Genomic DNA, 21,660 nt, shown 5'->3' with positions numbered 1-21,660 from the left:
ATATGCCTGTAATCCCAGCTACTCGGGAGGCTGAGGCAGGAGAATCGCTTGAACTTAGGAAGCGGAGGTTGCAGTCAGCCAAGATTGTGCCATTGCGCTCCAGCCTGGGTGACAGAGCGAGACTCTATCTCAAAGAAAAAAAAAAAAGTTATTGTCTGCTGTGTGTTAAACTGGGAGTCTAATGTATAAACATGTGACCTTGCCACTTAGGAGAAAATCCAGGAAATGGTACAAATGGTACCTTGATTTTTTTTTTTTCTTTTTTCCTTTTGAGACAGAGTCTCTTGCTCTGTCACCCAGGCTGGAGCACAATGGCACAATCTTGGCTGACTGCAACCTCCACTTCCCAAGTTCAAGCGATTCTCCTGCCTCAGCCCCCCGAGCAGCTGGTATTACAGGCATATGCCACCCCACCCAGCTAATTTTTGTATTTTTAGTAGAGACGGGGTTTCACCACGTTGTCCAGGCTGGTCTTGAACTCCTGACCTCATGATCCACCCACCTTGGCCTCCCAAAGTGCTGGGATTACAGGCATGAGCCACCGCGCCCGCCACCTTGATTATTGTTTAAATAAAAGATGAATAAAAGTACATTCTTATTTTAGATTATAATGTGGCCCAGTGTATACATTTCACTTAGTGTAGCACATCACATTGTTCTTATTAAAACTATTTCTAGTTTTACACCAGCTCAGATTTTTAAATATTCATTGCTTTTTCCTACTTCTGTCTCAGGCATTGCCATTCTCTTCAAAACATATTTGAAAAATGTCCAGGCTTCTCATCTCAGTGTAAAACTGTTCAGTTTGTTCCAGTGTGACGAGAAGAAATTGGACCGAGAATACTTTTTTTGTGAGACATCCATTTTCTTCCTTTGATGAATTTGACAATTTGTGACAATTCTCACATTTTGGAACAAGTCTCCTAATTACAGAAGAAGCTAATAATGATAATATAATAAATTATAAATTATTTGACTGTTTTCAATTTATCCAAAAGGAAGTTTATCAAACTTTCTCCTCCTACTTTCTGCTCCACCCCACCCCCCAGCCCCTGATGCACACGCTGTGCCATCACAGCACTTATGCCTAGAGAATTATGATCCTTAAATAGCAGTCAACTGTTCTTAAATAGCAGTCAGTTTTTCTAGCAGTGTATCAGTTAGACATTCTAGAATATTTCACAAAATAAGAATTTTGCAGAAGGAATATTATAGCTCCCTAGTCTAGCAAATGAGGGAACTAGGGTACAGAGAAATTAAGTGACTTAAGATCTCACAACAAACTAGTGGAGTACTTCTACTTAAATATATCTCTAGATACTCATAGAAGGTAAAAGCTACATTGAAAATTCACACAACTCTTCTGGAAAATGGCAAATTCAATGATGCTATAAAGTCTGGCATAATATTCTAGTGGTCAAGACACTTTGGGTAGTAAATGAGAGAGGCCAAATTCAAATCAGGCTAAGAATAAAAAGAAATGTTTTCTTTCAAGTGGGTGGAGCTCAAGTAAGTGTAAATTCCAGGGGATAAATTGGATTCAGGCATAGCTGGATGCAAAGGCTCAAAAATGTCATCAGAATCTGCCTCTTTTTCTCTCTTGGTGTTGCTTGCCACTGTGTTGTCCTCATTCTCAGGTAGCTTGACTCACACAGCGACAACAATGGCTTATATCCTAATGGTTGATCCACCACAGGGCAGAGTACACTTTTCCTCAGTGGTCCAAGCAAAAATCCTGGGGCTCACTCTTATTGGCTGACTTGGATCAGGTGTCCTTCTGGAGCACAACACAGTGACTCCAGGTGGCCAAGCTTGAATCTCATGCCACATCCCTACCACCAGCTCCACTAAAAAGAACCACATGGACAGATGGGGAGGAGTGGTTACAAAGGGAAAAATAAATGTTTATTACCCAGAGAGGGATAATGAATGTAAGGCAAGCAAAAACAGGGGGAAAAAAAAAGTCCATTAAAAATTCAATTTACACTATTTACACTCACATTGCACTGTAAACTAATGCAATTAAGAGTCTCATTTCTTGCTTAGTGGTTAGGGATTTATATTTCATTAAAAAAAATACTACCAACATTAAGTAAGGGGATACTTGAAGAAAACGAAGATATGCGATGAAGAAAACTGGGCTTTGCAAAAAAAAAAAAAGATGTACTGTGAGTATGTGTGTGTTTATTATATTGTTAGTCCATAAATGAACACAAAGGCAAATGAAAAATAAAAACACTGGACATCTGCCAAACATTACATTAATCTCAATGTTTGGTGATTCCATCAGTCCTGCACTGGGGAAAGCAGTCATTATGTTTTTGTGGTAGCATTTGTTTATTTTGGTTTCCATATCATCTCAAATGCTGATGAGCTTGTGCTAGCTACATGTAATAGTATTTTATTGAAAGGCATATAATTATTTAGTTCATAAAGAGAAGTAGTCTCATACACAGCCAATTCTTTATCATAACTAGCATTCTCTTCATTTGTCCATTCATTCATTCGTTTATATTAAGTGCCAGTTAGGAACTAGGAACAAGGCTGGACTCTAAGGAGATGACTAATTTGCAGTCCCACCCTTTGAAGTCAAAGTACCGTAAAGAGAAACAGACAAGTAAAAATTAAAGTACACCATGGCAAGTGATTAACACAGGGCTTTAGAAGGAGAGGAGGACTCTAAGTTAGAGATCAAAGAAAGCTTCAAAGATGGCTTAGGGAATGCTTTCCAGGGTGGAAAGGAGGTTAAAGGCAATTCTAGAGAAAATAACATGCAATGACACAGAGACTTAAAAGAACCCTGGGTGTTTAAGAAATGGGTTACAACTCTGGCTACGACATAGGGTGTGTACAGGGGAAGAGTTGATGTGAATGACTTTGTGTGCTAAGTTTGGACTTTGCCTTGTAATTCTAAAACTCCCTCAGCTGGAACCAGACTGACAGTAAAGAGCCATCTGGATAACTTGTTAAAAATACAGATTGCTCAGACCTCACTTCTAGAAATTTTGATTCGGAGGAATCTGTGTTTTAAAAAAATTTCCAGCTGGGCTCAGTGGCACGCACCTATAATCTCAGCTACTTGGGAGACTGCGGCCAGAGGATCACACGAGGTCAAGAGTTTGAGACCAACCTGAGAAACATAGCAAGGCCTTGTCTAAAAAAATGAAAAATTTCCTGTGTAATTCTGGAGTACATCCAAGTTTGAGAACCACTGTGTGTAGGAAATGAGGATCCATCAAAGGGTCTTGGGAAAAATAATAACATACTTTGGAGAGAGAGGCCGGACACGATGCCTCACACCTGAAATCCCAGCACTTTGGGAGGCCGAGGCGGGTGGATCACCTGAGGTCAGGAGTTCGAGACCAGCTTGGCCAATATGGTGAAACCCCACGTCTACTAAAAATACAAAAATTAGCCGGGCTTGGTGGCGTGCACCTGTAATCCCAGACTTTAGGGAGGCTGAGGCAGGAGAATCACTTGAACTTGGGAGGCAGAGGTTGCAGTGAGCCGAGATCATGCCATTGCACTCCAGCCTGGGCAGCAGAGCGAGACTCCGTCTCAAAAAAAAAAAGAGCCCTTTTTTCCAGTGGCAAATTGCTTTACAGCATGTCAAAACAGGAGATGGGGAGACCTGATAAGAGAGTGTGTGACAGAACAAATCAGAAATGGTGAGCACCTGCACTGTAGCAGAGGCAGTGGGGGTGGAGAGGAGGCGAATGTTCAGAGGCATTTCTGAGAAATGTAATCTACAGGACCAGATGAGCTGTTTGATGTGAAAAGGGGTGGATTTTAATTTGAAAAGGGTGCCTTCGAGAACTGGAAGTGACAGGTAAGCAGGAAGCGTGGCTGTGTATACAACATATGAATGTTAGCTCAAGGTGGGAGACCAGGCTGGAGCTTGCCATGGCAGGAGGCCAAGGCTTGGGGCTTGCTTAGCCAAGAGCCAGAGGCTCAGATCCGGGAACCCTGAGGTTGCAGGCTTGCTGACTACCCTTTGCCTGGGGACACGTCCCCTTTGTTCTACCTGTGGCTCCTTGCCAGTAGTCATCTCTCATAGCCCTGTAGTTAGGTTTGGTTTTTTTTTGTTTGTTTTGTTTTGTGTTTTGAGACAGGGTCTCACTCTCTTGCCCAGACTGGAGTGCAGTGTCGTGATCTCAGCTCACCACAACCTCCACCGCAGGCTCAAGAGATTCTCCTGCCTCAGCCTCCCGAGTAGCTGGGATTACAGGTGCACATACTACCTCCCGGCTAACTTTTGTATTTTTAGTAGTGACAGGATTTTATCATGTTGGCCAGGCTGGTCTCAAACTCCTTGACCTCAGGCGATCCACCCGCCTCGGCCTCCCAAAGTGGTGGGATTACAGGTGTGAGCTACCGTGCCCAGCCCCTGTAGTTAGGTTTTATCTCTAATCTATATAACTCCCTGAAGCCAGAACTATGATTTATCTGTATGTTCTCAGACCCTAGCCTAGTGCTGACACATATTTGATGCTCACTAATAATTTCTAGGTGAATGAATTTTATTAATTTCCTAGATAATTACAGCTACCATAGCCTAATTATATCTGAATAGTCCTTTGGCCTCATTTTTTTGTGATAATTATATACATTTGTATTTCTATAATTCTACATGCTTCCATTATTACTTTCCAAAATTCACATTTTTGTGAAGAAGAAGAGAGTAAGCAAAAGACATTCCTTCCTCCCAGACATTAATTACTGCAAGATGCCTGTGTAATTAGTGAAACAGCCATCTCCTACATGTGTTAATTTAGATTCCACCAAAAAGTGCTTGATTAACAAAAAAATTAAAAAATTTTCAGTTGAATTACTTTAAAACAAGGAATAATTTTCAATTTAGTTATTCAGACAAGTTGTATGGATCCAGACAGATTATTTTTAAATAAGGTATTATGGGCCAGGCATGGTGGCTCACACCTATAATCCCAGCACTTTGGGAGACCAAGGCGGGTGGATCACCTGAGGTCAGGAGTTTGAGGCCAGCCCGGCCAACACGGAGAAACCCTGTCTCTACTAAAATTACAAAAAATTAGCTGAGTGTGGTGATGCGTGCCTGTAATCCCAGCTACTTGGGAGGCTGAGTCAGGAGAATCGCTTGAACCCCGGAGGCAGAGGTTGCAGTGAGCCGAGATCGCACCATTGCACTCCAGCCTGGGCAACAAAAGCAAAACTCTGTCTCAAAATAAACAAATAAATAAAAAATAAAGTGTTATTATCATGTCTAAAGTATCTATTTGTCTTTTTCACATATGATGCTACATGGAATAAATTAGAGAAGCTTTACTCAAGCCCCAAAGTAGTCACTACCATGAATGATAAGTAATATCAGGAAGAAAATGTAAGACAAGTTTCTTCACTGTGTATGTGGTTTCATTCTGTTCGTGGATTGGATGATTCCTCTTTCATTAACTTTTCCATTTTCTTTGCCTTTCTTGCAGATAAGTGCCCTCTGAGTACCAAAAAGGAATGTACTGTTTATAGAGATTTCAAATCAGCAGAAAATTCAAATAGTTATAACTTTTCTTTATAATCCATCATGAAAAAGAGTAACGACAAGTAAGCAAACTAATATCAGCTATTTCAATAGTTTCTTTTCCTTTTTTTTCTTTTTGAGACAGAGTCTCCACACGCTGGAGTGCAGTGGTGCGATCTCAGCTCACTGCAACCTCCGCTTCCCGGGTTCAAGCGATTCTCCTGCCTCAGCCTCCTGAATAGGTGGGACTACAGGTGCATGCCACCATGCCCAGCTAATTTTTGAATTTTTAGTAGATATGGGGTTTCACCATGTTGACCAAGATGGTCTCCATCTCTTGACTCGTGATCCGCCCACCTCGACCTCCCAAAGTGCTGGGATTACAGGCGTGAGCCACCGCGCCCAACCTTTTTTTTTTCTTTTTTTAATAGGTTTTTGTTCTGTCGCCCAGACTGGAATGCAGTGGTGTAGTTGTCGCTCACTGCAGCCTCTAACTCCTGGGCTCAAGGGATCCTCCTGCCTCAGCCACCCCAAGTGCTGGGATTACAGGCGTGAGACACTGCACCTGGCCTAAATACAATTTCCAAGCAGATATGAATGTTAACTTACTTTGTTGAACAAAAAAAAACGTAGCTAAGATATTGGCAAAAACTAAGAAAACATCTTTTTTGGATTCTCATGTCTACATTTCAGCCTATTATTTGGAATGAATTCCTACATGTGCATAATGAATTGTACCACTCTAAGCCTCTTGACTCTTTGTTACTTCACTGTGTGTGTTTCCTGGATATGGCTGAATTATCCTGAAAATCTATAATTTCCTGTTTCCCTGATCTCCAGGAGACTATTTTATGCTTCTCTACTAATATTTATGATGTGTCTATGTTAGTCTCCTGTATTGACTCCACTCCTGTTTATGACCCTCTTCCTGTATACAATACCTCACTGACCTTGCCCATCCCCTAGTTGTGGCTTCTCTGACCTGCCTTCATCTTTTGCTACCCCAAATCCCGTATAACATACTGTATGCTAGGCTTAATGTGCTGGTCATTTGCCTGCTTGCTCTCAGATTCATTATTTTTGTCCTTCTCTTACTCTGTCTATGTCACAGGAAGCTGATTCCTGCCAACTGCATTTCCTGGGCTCATTTAACCATGCCCAGAAGGAATTAGGACAATGAAAGATAAAAAGATAAAGGAGCCAACATATCCTCTCCCCTTTGATTCAGACGACTTCTCCACCATCACTTTCTTCACAATGGCCACTTTTCCTCTGCAACTGGGGTTCTTCTTCCCCAGCAATGGGTCCAGGACTCTGTTAACTCAGCTCCTCCCCAGTTCTAGAGGTAGACGGTAGAGGCTTCCTGCTATTGTTACTCTGGGGTTCCCCTTCTTCTCCAGTTTGGCTTTCCAGCCCTTCCAGCTCCTTCGTAACTAGTTCCTGGTATTAAATTCACTTAACTGAACTACCTGACTTCGGCCCTGATGTTTGAGTGGACCCCATCTCACACACTGAGGTTGACAATACTTGGCAAGTTGTTAGGCGAAGAGCAAAACAATAATCACAATCATAGAAGCATTCATGTAGGTATTGCAAGGCTCACATCTCCAAAATGTCCAGTGGAGACATGAAATAATGAATATGTTACATAGTGACAGTCATTTAAAATTTTTCAAAAGCCACTTTCATTTTGTTCTTTTCTTCATTCTTTAGTAATCCCCCATCAATAGAGAAACTACGGGGGAAAGGAGCAGAGTATACAAAGAATGATGCCCACAGTGAGCCCAAAATAGCTCCAAGTGGATTTGCCTGCACAAAAGAAAGATGTAATCAGCACCCAGAGTAGGTAGCGAAACAGTCAACACTGCTGTTCCTCTCAAGACCCCTGCTGCTCTCCCACCAGAAATGTAGTCACTCTCTGCATTAATTTGATCTTCCCATGACGTGAAAGCATCAATTATAAGTTGTATAATAAGTCAAGCTTATTATATGTAAGAGTCCAGGCCAGGCGCGGTGGCTCACGCCTGTAATCCCAGCACTTTGGGAGGCCAAGGCGGGTGGATCACAAGGTCAGGACATCGAGACCATCCTGGCTAACATGGTGAAACCCCGTCTCTACTAAACAAAATACAAAAAATTAGCCGGGCGTGGTGGCGGGTGCCTGTAGTCCCAGCTACTTGGGAGGCTGAGGCAGGAGAATGGCGTCAACCCGGGAGGCAGGGCTTGCAGTGAGCTCAGATGACGCCACTGCACTCCAGCCTGGGCGACAAAGCAAGACTCTGTCTCAAAAAAATTAAATAAATAAATAAATAAATAAAGAGTCCAGGGCAGTTGTCAGTGGCCTAAATGACTAAGGAGTGACCCATCTTTTGAGACAAGCTTTGAAAAATCAGACTTTCGTGCTCTGTAAAGGGTTTTGTGATTTTATGACCTTGGGCAAGATCCAGTTCATCGTGTCTAGCTTCTGAACAAATCTTTTTTCTGGATTTTTGAAATGGAACAGAACTACAAGCCACAAAGGGGATCCGTTTTATTATTTAAATGAAATAAATGCATGGAAATGCATGGTTCCAGTGAGGAACCATGCATTTGCTAAGACTGCTGTAACAAAGTACCACACACTGGATGATGGCTTAATGAGAGAAGCTCATTGACCCCAGCTCTGGAGGCTAGAAGTCTGAAATCGAGGTGTCAGGAGAGTTGGTTCTTTCAGGGGACTGTGAAGGAGAATCTGTTCCATGTGGCTCTCCCAGCTTCTGGTGGTTTGCTGGCAATCTTTGGCATTCCTAGGCTTCTGCTACATCATTCCAATCTCTGACTTCACCTTCACTAGCACTCTCCCTATGTGTGTGTTTGTATCTGTGGTTAAATTTCCCCTTTTTTGTAAGGATACCAGTCGTACTGAATTAGGACCCACTATAGTGATCTCATTTTAACTTGCTTACCCTGTAAATATCGAATCTCCAAATAAGGCCACATTCTGAGGTACTGGGGATTGTGACTCCAACGTATCTTTTTGCGGGGAGGGGAACACAGCTCAGCCCATAACAAGCCATTTGTAGAGATTAGCTCACTATCTGTTTCTGACTCTTCTTTCCATACCTGCCTACCCATTTCTCTCCACACTGTCTCTTGACAGAACCTGTGGTCTGGAAAACATCTGGTCAACTTAGTCACACTGAGGAGTAAGTGGCCAAAGCTGCCTTTGTCTATCTGTAGTATACAGTGGTTCAAAAGGATAAAAATAATGATAGGAAACTGTTAAATTTTATATGTTATCCCTCCTCGAAATACTGCATTTTAACAAATCACAAAGAATTATACCCATTTCTCACTGTAAGTCACAAAACTTGGAGTTATGAGTAAAAACTTGCTAAGCAACCCTTGATTTTCATTGTAATTAACAGAAAAACTGCATTGTCTATTAACAGAAAGATAAAATTGAGTCTCAGATTGGTGATACAATGATACACACTCATAAGTCTCTACTTAAGATGACCATAAACCAGGTGCAGTGGTTCATGCCTGTAATTTCAGCACTTTGGGAGGCCAAAGTAGGAGGATTGCTTGAGCCCAGAAGTTTGAGACCAGCCTGGAAAACATAGTAAGACCCTGTCTCTATAAAACATAAAAAAATGAGCTGGGTGTGGTGATGCCTGTGTGGGGGCTCTAGTTACTGGGGAGGCTACAGTAGGAGAGTCTGGGAGATCCAGGCTGCAGTAAACCGTGATCAAGCCGCTGCAATCCAGCCCAGGCGACAGAGTGAGACTCTATCTAAAAAAAAAAAAAAAATCTATTACTATAAATTTCTTCTTTACCAGCAGTAAAAGATATAAGCATTCCTGAAGGAGCTGCAAACATAGCTACTGACATATCATCAGTATTGTTTCATAAGTGGTTCAGAGGCTATGAAATTAGCAATACATTTAAACCACTTGAGCCAACCATGACTTCCTCAGCGGTCCAGCCCCTCCAAAAATGCACGCAGGAGCCTTTTCTATACCAAATAAAAGATTAATTTTTTAATCTCAAGAATGTGGGATGTGTTAGGATAGCTATCATATTTTTAAAAAACTTAAATGGACTCTAAGAACTAAAAACCATGATGGAAAACTTCACTTCAGGTATTATGATCTAAAACATAGTCAATTCTCATTTTTCATGGTAGTTATAGTTTATAAAGTTGCTGTAAACATTGAATTAGTGAATAATGAACCATTGCTCTTAAGGGAAGTACAGGGTTAGGTTTCTGCAAGCTTCTGGTTATAACATTTTTGCCAACCAAACATATAACCTTGTTTTATGTGTGTTTCTGTTTAAAGACACTTTAGCATATATTGTTGATTTGTTAACATTGAACTCACAGCTAATAGCACCATAACTCATGCTTGAGTGAAACTGATCCAACACACATATTTTCTCCATAAGGTACCTCATAGCCTTCTCGTGCTTAAGAACCCTACGCAGCACTTAGCACTACACTTGTTGGCCATTTTAAACAGCAAAATCACCACCAAAAAGAACAAAAGTGTGAAAAACATGGTACTAAATAAACAGAAAAAGGACACACATATAGTAAGAAAGCTGAAGTGGGAAGGCAGAGTGTTGCTTTGTTGAAATTCAGCTGGGAATGCGTGCAATCAACAACTCGATTTTTTTTTCTTTTCTGCACATGTCTGCCAATGATCACAAAAGTGCTGTGGGTATTGATTCGGGGGTTACAAATAACTTTTAATGAGCAGGAGAATTTGCAGATGTGAAAGCCATGAGAAATGAGGTTTGACTGTACGTCTCCCTGGCTTCTGTTGCCCATAAGCCAAAAATATATATTTTTTAAAAAAACAGGGCTTTTTTTGCCTAGCAAAGTGGGTTACATTTACACTCCATATTTGTAATTTGTCATGTGAGACCTCAAAGGATGTTGGATAAGTGTAATTAATGTCCAAGCCCTGCTGCTGATTATCTGAGTGAACTCGGTCAAAGGGACTGGTTTTCCATGGGTCTCCTCTTATTATTCATAAACTGATAGTCTTGGACTACTATACACACACACACACACACACACACACAAATATACACAAATTATCATAAAACTTTTTAAATCCAACACTCATATCCAACACTCACATTTTAAAATACTCAAAAATCAGGAAAATATATAAGGAATAGTACTCTAGACAGCGATATGATAGGAAATTTTTTACTGTATTTCCTTTTATACCTTTTGGTTTTTGAACTATGAAACTGTATTACCTTTTTAGAAATTATTATTATTATTATTATTTATCTTGAGACAGAGTCTCCCTCTGTCACCCAGGATGGAGTACAGTGGCACAATCTTGGCTCACTGCAACCTCTGCCTCCCGGGTTCAAGCGATTCTCCTGCCTCAGCCTCCCGGGTAGTTGGAATTACAGGTGCCTGCCACCACACCTGGGTAATTTTTGTATTTTTAGTAGGGATGGAGTTTTGCCATGTTGACCAGGCTGGTTTCAAACTCCTGGCCTCAGGTGATCCACCTGCCGCAGCCTCCCAGAGTGCTAGGATTACAGGCATGAGCCACCATGCTCAGCCCCTTTTTAGACATTAATAAGGGGAAGAAGAAAGAGGAGGATGAGGAGGAGTCAAGAGGAGGAGGAAAAAGAAGGAGAGGGTGAAGAGAGAAAACCCCTAATAGGCATTTTGCCTTCTGTATGGTAGGGAGCAGGGATATTAAGCTCAGATTATTCTGTGACCATTAGACCACAAGCGTTTACATACTTTCATATCTTTCTATAAATCATGTACTTACAAATATCTTTCACATGTCTTCTTTATCAATCATGTATTGTTACGTACTTACTCCAGGGACAGTTGTTAGTATGTTATTCTGTTTTTTTCCTTATGCCTGTGAAGTAAGTATTCGGTTGAATCATATGAAAATGCAAATATTCAACCATTTTTGACCTGCAAAAATGTCCATTTCTTATACTCAACCCAACGCTAATGTCCCCATTTTAATAATGAAGAACCCAGGATTCACAAAAGCTGAGCCACTGCTCAGTGGTGCCACAGTTGGCAAAAGAGACTCTTGATCAGAATCCAGATCTCCTGTTTCTATTAAATAGTGGGATGACTTTCACAGTAAATGCATAACTTTCTTTACCTATGTGTGAACTTAAATGCCACCAGGTGGCATTTCTTTAATCTTGACATCAATTAAGTCAAGATTTTCTCCCATCACCACTTGCCCTCCATTCCCAATAATTGTGTCTGGGAGGTGGCACACGCCTGGCTGCCCTGTTCTCCCCCACACCTTCCTTCTGCTGCTGCTGCTGTGCCTGGCAGGCCTCTAGAACTCTGGTATCTTTCTGTCTACCTCAGCTTTGGAGGCACACATCCTGACTGCTCCTTTTCTTTTCTTTTCTTCTCTTTTTTTTGTTTTTTTTGAGACGGAGTTTCACTCTTGTTGCCCAGGCTGGAGTGCATGTGCCACTGTGCCCGGCTAATTTTTTGTATTTTTAGTAGAGACAGGGTTTCTGCATGTTGGTCAGGCTTGTCTTGAACTCCTGACCTCAGGTGATCCGCCCACCTCGGTCGCCCAAAGTGCTGGGATTACAGGCGTGAGCCACGGCACCCGGCCTCCTGACTGCTCTTAAGCAGAAGGTCTACCTCACAGACCACTTGACCACTTCCTCTGAAATCATGAAAACTGTCTTGGATTCAGACCGTTATCTAGTCTCAGGAAGGAGAAAAGTCCAGCTCTGACATACTGTACACACTCCAAACCTCGAGTCTCTTCAAGGCAGTGACTTTGAAATTTCAAAACCTTCATTTTTGGCTTTGGAAAGACTCTTAAACACCTCTTTGCTTATGGTTTCAAAGTCCATTTTAAAATGCAAAAAAAAAAAAAAATCAGAAAGCAATTCTGTTTACTTTTGTTCCTTTCTTGAGGAAATAAAGGCAAAATAACTGTTGCCTGAATAACGAGACTGAGCGGACGGGTAGGGATAATGGAAGAGAACAGATGGGAGAAGAGGAAAAGGGAAGTTGATGTTCAATATTCTGTCCTGCCACATTCATTGGTTGTTCTTTTCTCCAACACAGCTTTTCAGGTAGTTCTCAAATTTGAGAATGCCCATGAAATTGTTCAGGGGAGTTGCTTAAAATGCACAGACCCTGCTTTATTTGGAGAATACTCTGGACCAATGAAAACAGGCTAATCTATAAGGCTATGTTAACGTTCAATTGTGAAGAAGTCCAAATTGAAGTAAGAGCATATCATCCTACAAAATAGAAGGAAATATATTAGGTGAATGAAACTGAAATTTATTTTTCAACCAAGCGTTGAATAGCAATCTGGTGCTGTTTGAATAGCAACGCCCATTGTGACTTCAGATCCATGGGCTTTTTGATTTGCCTGTGAAGCAGTTTCTTTTAAACACAGGTGGGGTGCTGGGCTATTATTTAACCAAGACTCTTGGACAACAGAACCACATCAAAACAGCATGACAGTTGAGAGGACAGTCAAGCAAAATGTGCTTCTGTGCTATATCTAAATTGCAAAGGAGAGGAAGGACTCGGGAAAACAGTGTAATTAGAGGCAATTTAAGCTCCCTAGTAGGAGGAAAAGCAAAATAGTCTATATTTAAAATTGTAGTGGGAACTTGAAGTTCTAAGGTCGTAAAGGTAGGGCTCAGGGAACAAGGAGAAGGGAGGGCTAAAAGGAAGAAGGCACAGTGTGTACTCAGACACCTTAAAGAACCAGAGAAACAGTTCTGGGAGAAAAGAATAGTAACATAACATTTCTCTTAAGCAGTATAATGAGAGACATCAGGCTGGAGAGAAAAAGAATAGGAAATGTGGGGAGAGGTTTGACAAGGTAGGAAGAACTGAGATGAAAGCAGATTGAATATTTGTAAGAAAGAAAATAAAATTTGATTTTTTAGGTAGAAATATTTTTCTAGTGCAAAGTCTCCAGGCATGCAAGTCATGTTTGATTTAGATTATACAGCTTTATTGTGCTCACTATATATTTTTCTTTCTTTTTTTTTTTTTTTTTTTTTTTGAGATGGATTCCTGCTCTGTCACCCAGGCTGGAGTGCAGTGGCACAGTCTCGGCTCACTGCAACCTCCGCCTCCCAGGTTCAAGCAATTCTCCTGCCTCAGCCTCCTGAGTAGCTGGGACTACAGGTGCCCGCCACCATGCCCGGCTAATTTTTGTATTTTCAGTAGAGATGGGGTTTCACCATATTGGTCAGGCTGGTCTCAAACTCCTGACTTCAGGTGATCCACTCGCCTCGGCCTCCCAAAGTGCTAGGATTACAGGCATAAGCCACCATGCACAGCCTATTTTTCTTAAACTACCTTAAAAAGTGCTACCCAATCTTGTTGGCCACAGTTCAGAGGAGGGTTATGGAGCCTTATAGAGTGTCAGAGAATTTCCTCTCCTGAGGGGTAATTTTGCTTTCCTACATGGTCCTGCCATACTGGGAAAATAAACATGGGTTGTTTCTTCGACAAGAAACAACTCCCAAAACGACTCTAGTTGTTAAAAAGGAGGCAAAAATACCAATGTTTCAAGTTTTTCTTGTAAAAGCTTTCTTCTTGCACAAATATTCCCTCATGGCTGCGTAATACTTTAACTTTTAAAAGTAGTGCACTTGGCCAAGTTCAGTGGCTCACGCCTGTAATCCCAGCACTTTGGGAGACCGAGGCAGGTGGATCACCTCAGGTCAGGAGTTCAAGACTGGCCTGGCCAACATGGTGAAACCCTGTCTCTACTAAAAATACAAAAAATTAGCTGGGTGTGGTGGTGTGTGCCTGTAATCCCAGCTACTGGGGAAGCTGAGACAGGAGAATCGCTTGAACCCAGGAGGCAGAGGTTGCAGTAAGCCGAGATCGTGCCATTGCACTCCAGCCTGAACAACAGAGTGAGACTCCATCTCAAAAAAAAAAAAGTAATGCACTTTCAGGTGCATTACCTCATTTAAATTTCAGTACAGTCTAGCATAAAAGGCATTTTCTATACCATGTGTTTTTTACATACTGCTTTTTCCACTATCAAAACCAATATTTGGTTAACATAGTTAATTAGTTTCTTGTAACCTCAATACTTCAAACTTTCACAGTTTTCTCTTTATTGTTTCCTTTCTCTTTTCTCCTGACTAGAGAGCATTTTATGCTGTTGGGCAGTTCTCTTGACTCTGGCAAATTGCTAGTCCTTCACTTAGTGAACTAACCAGGACTTGTAAGACCTAGAAGTCTAGGTTGGGATACATATCTGGCCTCCTGTGTCATAGCCAGCTGCCCGGTCACTCATTGGTAGTGGGAGAGCCACTGTGGCCTATTGAGGCTGTTGAAGGTCATCCAGGGCTATCACCCAAAGTTTGAAAGCCAGACTAGACTTGGCTTTGAACCCTAAATTTACCATTTAATAGCTCTGTGGTGTCCTCTGTAAATGGTGATATCCACTTAATGTTGTTTGTAAGTTTCTGAGTGCGGTAGGGTTCCTGCTATATAGTAGGCATTGAAGGAGTTTCATTTCTCTCCCTTGTCTCATCAAAGGAGCACTGCCAAAGAGAGTAGTCACCCACCGCTTAGGAGACAAGGGTAGGATGCGATCTCCATAGAAATAGAGAAGTGAGGCCTGGTGCGGTGGCTCATGCCTGCAACCCCAGCACTTTGGGAGGCTGAGGCAGGCAGATTGCCTGAGGTCCACCTGGATACCATAATCCCAAGATGGCCCCAATAGTGCAAAGTGACCAGCCCAATGAGCCCCAGAATTATGTAACAACAAACCCAGACCTCGCCGGCCAATCAACATCACCCAGACATTTTACTTTCATAATGTGGGATAGAGACAGTTACGGTGTTTCTGTTTTAAAGACCCTCATCCCTGAGGGTCTCCTAGACTGTTGCCTCTATTTGTGCCAGATTCCCCACTTGGCAGTAAAACTTTTCCTTTCAGTCACAATCTTAGGTCCCTAATAGTCTTTTTTGTTTTTTAACAACATATTGGAAGAATTTGTATCTTAGCTTTGGAGGAAAAGGGATGTTAGTTAGTCCCCCATGGGAGAAAATATAAGAAAACCCCTGTGAATTAGATACCATAGTGTTGATTGTCTGCTTAAAGAAGAGAACAAGCTGCAAGGGCTGCACGAGATGGTAGGAAGAAGTTGCTTCAACAGCACAACCCATCTCTCTGTGACTGGCAGTGGATGTGCTGACTCAGTGAGGATGTGCTGAGTACCTACATTGGCCAAATACCACATCAGGTGCCAGAGATGGGAAGGTAAGAACATGGTTCTTATCCTAAAGACTTCAAAGCCTAGTGGGAAAGGACAAATGAAATATTAACACATTATGATGGTGGTTCATGCTAAAATGTCAGCCAAGATGAAAATCCTCTGTGGTTATCAGAGGGGGTATGGTCAGTTCTAGCTAGGGGGTAAAGAGAAAGTGTCACACAATGGGGAATACAGATGCTAATTAGGGTCTTCATGTTGGATCTAGCCAGCAGTTATTATGTGAAAATGAAATAAGTTATGGAGTTTTCTGAAAGCTCGGGTTTGTCCTTATTCTTCTATTTTCTTTTGAGGCAGGGTCTCGCTCTGTCACCCAGGCTGGAGTACAGTGGCATGATGTTGCCTCACTGCAACTTCTGCCTCCGGGGCTCAAGTGATCCTCTCATCTCAGCCTCCCAAATAGCTGGGATTACAAGCACATGCCACCATGCCTGGCTAATTTTTTTATAGTTTTTGTAGAGATGGGGTTTTGTCATGTTGCCCAGGCTAGTCTTGAACTGAGAACAAGCTGTTTGCCTGCCTCAGCCTCTCAAATTGTTGGGATTACAGGCATGAGCCACTGTGCCTGGCTGATTTTTTCAGTTTAAACATAAATGTTTATTTCACAAATGTGTGTATATATATGTATACATATGTGTATATATGTGGGTGAATGTATGCATACATACATATATGTATGCATATGTGTGTCAGGGATATGTATATATTAGAAATACTGGGCTTTCTCAAAAGAACAAAGCTGGAGGCATCATGCTACCTGACTTCAAACTATACTACAAGGCTGCAGTAACCAAAACAGCATGGTACTGGTACCAAAACAGATACATTGACCAATGGAACAGAACAGAGCCCTCAGAAATAACACCACACATCTACAACCATCTGATCTTTGACAAACCTGACAAAAACAAGAAATGGAGAAAGGATTCCCTATTTAATAAATGATGCTGGGAAAATTGGCTAGCCATATGTAGAAATCTGAAACTGGATCCTTTCCTTACACCTTATACAAAAATTAATTCAAGATGGATTAAAGACTTAAATGTTAGACCTAAAACCATAAAAACCCAAGAAGAAAACCTAGGCAATACCATTGAGGCCATAGGCATGGGCAATGACTTCATGTCTAAAACACCAAAAGCAATGGCAACAAAAGCCAAAATTGACAAATGGGATCTAATTAAACTAAAGAGCTTCTGCACAGCAAAAGAAACTACCGTCAGAGTGAACACGCAACCTACAGAATGGGAGAAAATTTTTGCAATCTACCCATCTGACAAAGGGCTAATATCCAGAATCTACAAAGAACTTAAATTTACAAGAAAAAATTGAACAACCCCATCAAAAAGTGGGCAAAGGATATGAACAGACACTTCTCAAAAGAAGACATTTATGCAGCCAACAGGCACATGAAAAAATGCTCATCATCACTGGCCATCAGAGAAATGCAAATCAAAACCACAATGAGATACCATCTCACACCAGTTAGAATGGCGATCATTAAAAAGTCAGGAAACAACAGGTGCTGGAGAGGATGTGGAGAAATACAAACACTTTTACACTGTTGGTGGGACTGTTAACTAGTTCAACCATTGTAGAAGACAGTGTGGCGATTCCTCAAGGATCTAGAGCTAGAAATACCATTTGGCCCAGCCATCCCATTACTGGGTATATACCCAAATGACTATAAATCATGCTGCTATAAAGACACATGCACACGTATGTTTATTGCGGCACTATTCACAATAGCAAAGACTTCGAACCACCCAAATGTCCATCAATGATAGACTGGATTAAGACAATGTGGCATATACACCATGGAATACTATGCAGCCAGAAAAAATGATGAATTCATGTCCTTTGTAGGGATATGGATGAAGCTGGAAACCATCATTCTGAGCAAACTATCGAAAGGACAGAAAACTAAACACTGCATGTTCTCACTCATAGGTGGGAATTGAACAATGAGAACACTTGGACACAGGAAGGGAAACATCACACACCCGGGCCTGTTGTGGGGTGGGGGGAGGGGGGAGGGACAGCATTGGGAGATATACCTAATGTAAATGTTAATGAGTGCAGCACACCAATATGGCACATGTATACCTATGTAACAAATCTGCACATGGTGCACAAGTACCCTAGAACTTAAAGTATAATAATAATTAAAATAAAATAAAATAAAAAGAAATACTGGGCTTTCTTTTGTGACTATTCTTGCTTCTCTAGCTTAAATGTTCAAGGGCTTGAAGCCATGCCTCTTCTGTTATACATTGTAGATATAATTGGTGATTTCCCCTGAATAAGCTGAAACTGGGGTCACCTTACTGTACAGTTATTATTATATATATGTATGTATATGCATACATACACACACACTCCTTTGACTTTAATTCCAAAAATATCTTTCTTTCTTCTTTTTTAAGACTTCCATCTTTACTTTTCACCATGTATTTTCTTCTCCATGCTTGTCTTATAGTTTGCCAGCATCAACCAGCCTGGGACCCGGCAATGTGCACCTGGATCCCTGGAAAAGTGGGAGCTGAGCAAGCCCAGTATTATCGTATTATATGTAGCCCCTGTTTCTATTTTCAAAGCTCCATTTGATTCAGCAACTTTCAAATCGGCTTGCGCTTTAGAAAGTGCTGCTTTCTTTAGTTGGAGGAGATGCTCCATGCCCAGCATTGCTCTCTTGTTAGCCCTTAGGAGTCTTTTCTCTTAATAGTACATATGCTAAGACTGGGCGCAGTGGCTCACGCCTGTAATCCCAGCACTTTGGGAGGCCGAGGCGGGCGGATCATGAGGTCAGGAGATCGAGACCATCCCGGCTAACATGGTGAAACCCCGTCTCTACTAAAAATACAAAAAAATCAGCCGGGCGTGGTGGCAGGAGCCTGTAGTCCCAGCTACTCGGGAGGCTGAGGCGGGACAATGGCGTGAACCCGGGAGGCAGAGCTTGCAGTGAGCCGAGATCGAGCCTGCACTCCAGCCTGGGTGACAGAGCAAGACTCCGTCTCAAAAAAAAAAAAAAAAAAAAGTACATATGCTGGAGCTCTCTGTTTCAACCTGCCTAAAGCTGTCTCTCCTCCAGCTGTTTCAGAGTCACACTGATCCAAGGAACAGGGTTTTATTCCTCTCACATTTAACGGGAGGAAAGCTTGCAGTAGCATAACCTGATAAAGATTCCCCAACTGGGCCAAAGACTGTTTTCTGTGCTGTTCCAGTAAGTGCCCCTCCCTAGCTAAGAAACTAAGAGGCAGAAATTGCCCTATTCATCATTGTGTGTCCACTCTTGGGTAGTGGGGCAGCCGTGGTTGAAGCTTACCTCACAACCTCTCTATTATGGAGGCCACAAAAGCACTTTGAAAACTATAATGCATTATAGCAACGTAGGGTACTGTTGCAATTGTGTTGGAAACAGCAACCCATTAAAGAGTAAGGGTTTTTTGCATGGATCACACCCACCCCTCATTCCTTTATCACCATCTATGTGAGCTACTTTGGGACTAACTTGTCTTGCTCCTTGGTGTCATTAAGAGGCTATTCATGTTATCACAGAGAGGTACAAAGAAGACTTCAGCGTTTCAGGAGTATTCCTTTATTTTTAAAAAAATGTCCATCTGGGCACCATAACTCATGCCTGTACTCCCAGCACTTTGGGAGGCCAAGGCAGGAGGAGCTCTTGAGCCCAGGAGTTTAAGACCAGCCTGGGCAACACAGCAAGACTTCATCTCTACTAAAAAATTTTAAAAATAGCCAGGTGTGGTGGCCCATATCTGTAGTCTCAGCTACTCAGAAGGCTCAGGCGGGAGGATTGCTTGAGCCCAGGAGTTCAAGACCAGCCTGTGCAGGAATCCAGCCCGCAGACCCTGAACCAGTCATGGATGAGAGACATACACTGACACAGATATTTTGCCTGTCAGTCTGGCTAAGGGGCTCTGCTCTGCATCTGGAGCATCACCTCAATAAGCTAGCAAAGTTCACATTTATTTAATACAGATTAAATGACAAAGGTCTCGAGTAAACACCACTAGAGGGTAATTAACATTGCTCACCCCCTGAGTAGAGAGCAATTATGCACCTGAGGTTGATCAAAGTTTGGTTTTAGGACCACATGAGTAAGCAAGCTATTTAGATAAACTTCCTCACATTCCCTTGTTATTTTCATTTTTCCTATCAGCTAAAGGTAGAGAGGATTAGGCTGCTTTCAGCCAAATCTGTTACTGAAGCAATGTAAACCCTCTCCAGCCTTACAAGAAGGTTTGTGTCTGTTTCTTATAACTATCTTTAAAATTTTTTCCACCAGCCTGACTGAACTCCCACAAGCCTGGTCAACATAGCAAGACTTCATCTCTACTAAAAAAAATTAAAAATTAGCCAGGTGTGGTGGCCCATATCTATAGTCTCAGCTACTCAGAAGGCTCAGGCAGGAGGATTGCCAGAGCCCAGGAGTTCAAGGCTGCAGTGAGCCATGATCGCAGCACTGCACTCCAGCCTGGGTGACAGAGCAAGACCCTGCCTCTAAAAAAAAAAAAAAAAAAAAAAAAACTGTGATGAACATTGATTAATTGTAGGTACACATATATTTTTTATTATCATCTATGCTTTTTCTCATTTATAAATGTCTCCAGATTTTTTTTAATTCTGTGAGCAGAACTTCATAGCTATTAGGTTAGGCTAAAACATAATTAATGTATAAGAGACAGAACCCAGTTCCATTGAATCCAAAGGTAAATTCTAAATATCCCACATTTATCTTTTTTTCTTTTAAAAATTTATTTGCTAATTTTTCTTAGCATTCCCTTCCCCCATTTATGCTAAGAATACCCAATGTACTTATAGCAGCATCATTTATAATAGTAAGCAATTAGGATGATAGGCACACTATCAAATGATATTTGGAATGGTAAGTCTAATGAATGAAATTGTGTCAATAAAAATGTTAAATTTTAAGTGTGACATACAAAATTGTATATTATATATATATATATATATTTTTTTTTTTTTTTTTTTTTTTTGAGACAGAGTCGCGCTCTGTCACCCAGGCTTGAGTGCAGTGGCACGATCTCGGCTCACTGCAGCTTCCACTTCCCGAGTTCAAGTGATTTTCCTGCCTCAGCCTCCCGAGTAGCTGGGATTACAGGTGTGCACCACCATGTCCAGCTAGTTTTTGTATTTTTGGTAGAGATAGGGTCTCACCATGTTGCCCAGGCTGGTCTCAAACTCCTGACCACAAGCTATCCACCCACCTCAGCCTCCCAAAATGCTAGGATTACAGGAGTGAGCCATCATGCCCAGCCTAATATATAATGTTTATGGATGCCAAAGTATGTGTCAAAAGTAAAAAATCAAGTGGTAGAATGGTAAATGCTGAGTTAATAAGAGCGATTTTGATATAATGATGAACATTGAGGTAAAAGAGAAGTACAATCAATAGTACATGGGGTCTCAGTGGACTGACAATGCTTTCTCTTTTTAAAGGGAAGCAAATATGTGATAATGTTAAGATTTGAAAAAGCTGAATGATGGATGGATGTGTGTTCCTATATTAGTTTCTTGCTTATGTGCGTGAACCACTTCACAGTTTTTTGAATGTCATTTGTTAAAACTTCATATTCCATTGTGCTGGTCCTTTGAACTTTTTCACTTAGTCTATTGAAATCTTATAGAAAACAACATGCAGACAGAATTTTGGAAGTAGAAGGGAAGAAGATCCACACAAAGTGGGGACTTGAGAGATACAAGTTACAGTTAGCAGAACAGGAAGCAAATATTCATATATTAAGAAAATTACAAAGAGGAATTCAAGTAAATAAGTTACCTAAAATTACAATAGAGGAACTAAAAATAATGAGACATCCATATTGGGAGGGAGGAGGGTG

General features: G+C 41.4%; 1 long non-coding RNA gene across 2 annotated transcripts in view; it reads left to right on the top strand.

Moving 5' to 3' along the window:
- LOC107973745 (uncharacterized) overlaps positions 1 to 21,660 on the top strand; it is a 39,334-nt gene that overhangs the window by 10,354 nt on the left and 7,320 nt on the right. The window contains exon 3 of one of the 2 annotated variants that reach the window (XR_010149690.1): positions 735 to 981. The exons of the other annotated variant lie outside the window; for it this stretch is intronic. This is a non-coding gene — a long non-coding RNA (uncharacterized LOC107973745). Of the gene's footprint in view, positions 1 to 734; positions 982 to 21,660 lie in introns of those variants that run through there. 2 annotated transcript variants of the gene reach the window in all.

This window comes from Pan troglodytes, chromosome 13 (genome assembly GCF_028858775.2).
Source record: "Pan troglodytes isolate AG18354 chromosome 13, NHGRI_mPanTro3-v2.0_pri, whole genome shotgun sequence".
NCBI lineage: Eukaryota > Metazoa > Chordata > Mammalia > Primates > Hominidae > Pan > Pan troglodytes.
The sequence above is the reverse complement of the archived record's forward strand: the minus strand, read 5'-3'. Positions and strand labels throughout refer to the sequence as shown.